Source organism: Crocodylus porosus, unplaced genomic scaffold (assembly GCF_001723895.1).
Source record: "Crocodylus porosus isolate Cpor-Errol unplaced genomic scaffold, CroPor_comp1, whole genome shotgun sequence".
Classification (NCBI taxonomy): domain Eukaryota; kingdom Metazoa; phylum Chordata; order Crocodylia; family Crocodylidae; genus Crocodylus; species Crocodylus porosus.
This window is the reverse complement of record NW_017728951.1, coordinates 58,544,965-58,549,228: the sequence shown is the minus strand read 5'-3', so window position 1 is coordinate 58,549,228 and position 4,264 is coordinate 58,544,965.

Sequence of the window (4,264 nt, the reverse complement as noted above, 5' to 3'; positions counted from 1 at the left end):
CTATTCAGGTCTTGCTGCAGTCTTTACCTCCCTACTAGCATGCTCACCTCACCCCACATTTTGGTATCATCAGCAAATTTAAACAGGTTGCTTTTCACCCCATTGTCCAAATCACTGATAAAGAAATTGAACAGCGCGGGCCCGAGGACCGAGCCCTGGGGGACTCTGCTGCCCATTTCCCCCCAGGTTGAATATGACCTGTCCACCACCACCCTCTAAGTAATACCCATCAGCCAACTGCAATCCGTCTGACTGTGTAGACATCAATGCCAGAGTTGCCTAGTTTTTTAATGAGGATGGGATGGGAGATGGTGTCAAAGGCCTTGCTGAAGTCCAGAAAGACTACATTCACGGAGACACCTGCATCCAATGTTTTTGTGACCTGATCATAAAAGGCAAATCGGGTTGGTCTGACATGTCCTGCCCCTAATGAAACCGTGTTGGTTGCCCTTGAGCATCATCCCTGAAGCTGGCCCATCACAGCTCCTTGATGATCTTCTGAAAGAGTTTCCCTAGGATTGAGGTAAGACTGATGGGCCTATAGTTGTCCGGGTCCTCCCTTTTTTAAAGATGGGGACCACATTGGCTATCTTCCAATCATCTGGCACCTGGCCCGAACACCATGAGTGCTTGTAAAGCTGTGCCAAGGGCTCTGCAATAACCCCAGCTAGCTCCCTCAACACCCTGGGGTGGAGAGCATCTGGACTCACTGATTTGAACACATCCAGCCCCTCCAGAAGCTCTCTATCCTGGTCCTCCCCAACCTGAGGTCTGGAGGCATTCTTCTCAAATCTGTCTTGCTTCACGGTGGGAAAGTCGCAGTCCCTGCACAAGAAAATTGATTGTAGTGGGGCTGTTAGGAAGGTTAAGATGGAGATGGAACTGGGACTAGTGACCCAGATCAAAGATAACAAGAAGTCCTTTTTTAAATACATAGGAGGTAAAAAGAAGGTACCGAGTAATATGGGGCATCTGCAGGACATGCTTGGAAATCTGGTGGTCACGACAGATGACAAAGCTAACCTCTTTAATAGAGCCTCTGCTTCCATTTTTCTGAGCAGGTACCGGGTCATCCTCCCCACTGGGATCCCTGATGGACCCAGGGGAAGTGCAGCCAGGCCCAGGGTCAGAGAGGAACTATTCAGGGAACTTCTGGTGGGACTAGACATGTTAAAATCAGCAAGGCCTGAAGATCTCCATCCCAGAGTGCTGAGGAGCCCTGGCACATCTTTATGAGCACACGTGGTGCTCTAACGAGGTGCCAGAGCACTGGAAAAGCACAATTTGGTCCCCATTTTCAAAAAAAGGGAGAAAAGAGGACCCAGGAAACTATAGGTCTGTTAGTCTTACCTCAGTCCTGGGAAAGGTCTTTGAGAAAATTATCCAGGTGCACATCTGCAAGGGACCATCTTAAGGGGAGATTATATTTCAGTATGGATTTATGAGAGGCAGGTCCTGTCAGACCAACCTGATTGCCTTCTATGACCAGGTCACAAAATTCTTGGATGCAGGTGTTGCGGTGGATGTAGTCTTTCTGGACTTTAGGAAGGCCTTCAACACTATCTCTTACAGCATTCTCATTAAAAAAATTAGGTGACTGTGGTGTCGACACCAACACAGTCAGATGGGTTGCAAGTTGCTGGAGGGCCACACCCAGAGAGTGGTGGTGGATGGGTCATTTTTGACTTGGAGGGATGTGGGCAGTAAGGATCCCCAGGGCTTGGACCTTGGGCCTGTACCGTTCAACAGCTTCATCAGCAACTTGGATGAGAGGGTGAAGAGCATCTTGTTCAAATTCATGCATGACAATAAGATATGGGGAGAAGTGGGCATGCTAGAAGAGAGGAACAGGCTAAAACTAGTTCTGGACAGGTTACAAAGGTGAGCAGATGAGAATAGGATGGGTTTCAATACTGACAAGTGCACGGTATTGCACCTGGGGAGAAAGAACGAGCAGTATAACTACAGGATGGGGAGCACCCTTCTTGTCAGCACAGAGGCAGAAAAGTGATGTGGAAAGCATCAAGAAGGTCCAGAGGCGGGCCACTTCCCAGGGGGAAGCTGGGCAGGCCCCACGAGGAGAGGCTACAGGACCTGAACCTGTTCATCCTCCAGAAAAGAAGGCTGAGAGGGGATCTGGTGGTCATCTATAAACTTGCCAAGGGGGACCAGCAGGCAATGGGAGAGTCCCTGTTCCCCCAAGCACTACCAGAAGTAACAAGGAATAATGGCCATAAATTGACTGAGAGTAGATTCAGGCTAGACATCAGGAGACACTACTTCACAGTCATGGTGGCTAGGAGTTGGAACCAATTTCCAAGGGAAGTGGTGCTCACTCCTACCCTGGGGGTCTTGAAAAGGAGGCTAGATAATCACCTAACCAGGGTCATTTGACCCCAGCATTCTTTCCTGCCCATGACAGGGAGTTGGACTTGGTGATTTGCTTAGGTCCCTTCTGACCCTACCAACTATGAAACTATGAATGTCATCTCCCTCTAATGACCTCTGGCCCCAAAGTGTTTCCTTAAAGGTACTCTTCAAGAATAAAATAACAGTCTTCTATAGGATATCTCCTGAAAGTTCCACAACCATCCCTTGTGTTTGGACTCTGTTGTTCTCTTCCCTGTACATTAACAATTTAAAGTCCTTTCTGAGGGCATATGTCTTTCTTGAGGGTCCTCATCTATGTGGCCACAAATGATGTGGCCAGGATTAGTCTGGACAACATCATGAGTGACTACAAGGCTCTCATGGCCAGGCTGAGGAAGTCAGGGGCACAGGTAATCTTCTCATTGATCCTCCCAGTCAGCAGTTGCCATCAACACCAAGACACCTGCATTAGAGAAGTTAAATTGAGGCTCCTGAGTTGGTGCCATCATGCCCCTTTGTGCCCAATTCAACACCTAGAGGAGAACCTAGAGGTGATCTGGAACATCCAGAATGGAGTTACCAAAAGTAAGTCACACCTCATTAACCTGTTTTCCTTCTATGTTAAGGTGACAGGCCTTGTGTATGAGTGCTGAGGGGGAGCAGGAGCAGTGGATGTCATATACCTTAACTTTAGCAAGGCTTTTGACACTGTCTGTCTCCCATGACATTCCCAGTAACAAGCTAAGGAAAAACAGACTAGATGAAAGTACCGTCAGGTCAATGCATAACTAGTTGAATCATCATACTCAGAGAACAGTCATCAGTGGTTTGATGTCTAGTTGGAAGGTATCAAGTAGGGTTCCCCAGGGTTTTGTCCTGGGTCCAGTGTTGTTTAATATCTTCATTAATGATTTGGATTATGGTATTTAGTCCATGCTTAGCAAATTTGCAAATGACACTGTAACAGGTTGCCCTCCCCAGCACCATCTTCCCTGGTAATTCACACCTTACATAAGACGCCCTTGGAGTCTTCTTTGGAGTTCTTATGTCCCATCCTCTACTCTTCTGCCATGTCTTGATGGAAATTATTGTTGATGTTCTTGAGAGAGGGAGACTGCCTATTGTATTTTGTATGTTGGGGCTTTTTGCCTACATGGGCCTGACCCCTGTCTTTCTCTAGCTAGGCCTCCCCATCTAAAACCCACCAGACAGGGTTTGACTCCAAGGCTCTAGCCTTTTCTGGGGTATTGAGCTCCAATCTGAAGCCTGGCCGCCCCTGGCCCCAAGGCAAGGCCACTAGCCCCACAACCAATGTGCTTGCAAGTTCAAGGCCAGGGGACAGCCCCAAACTCACACTCTCCCAGTCCAAAAAAAACCCAAACCAAAATCACACCCCAGGTGCACCAGGCCTCCCTGGCCTTTCAACATCGCACCTTCAGGCACTAATGTCACCCCAAAGTCCTGTGCCTCCCATGGTGTCCAGGGCTGAGGTACCCCCAAAAGCAGTGCCCTTGCTGGCACCAGGGTTGGTGGACCCCCAAATGCTGCACTGTCTCTGGCACTGGGATCCCCATGCTGTTGTGGGTCCCCTATGAGGTTTCCTTCTTCTCCCAATAGCCTCACCCAAACCACTGGTGTTATTCAATAATCCAAAAAGGAAAAATAATAACTGCCACCAGCAAATATGATCAAGGAAAGCAGCAGGTCAGCATACATTTGCAGGGTTCATGGTTCAGCTCCCCACTGTTGGCTATAGTCCTTGCTGTGGTGCAGCTGCCATTTTTCCATAGTTCCTGCTTTTGGACTGCTCACCCAGCTTCTCTGTGGTGCTCTCAGAGGCACTCCTTCCCCTTTGGCTGCTGCTCCCCTTACTGCTGCTCTGCCCATGGTTTTT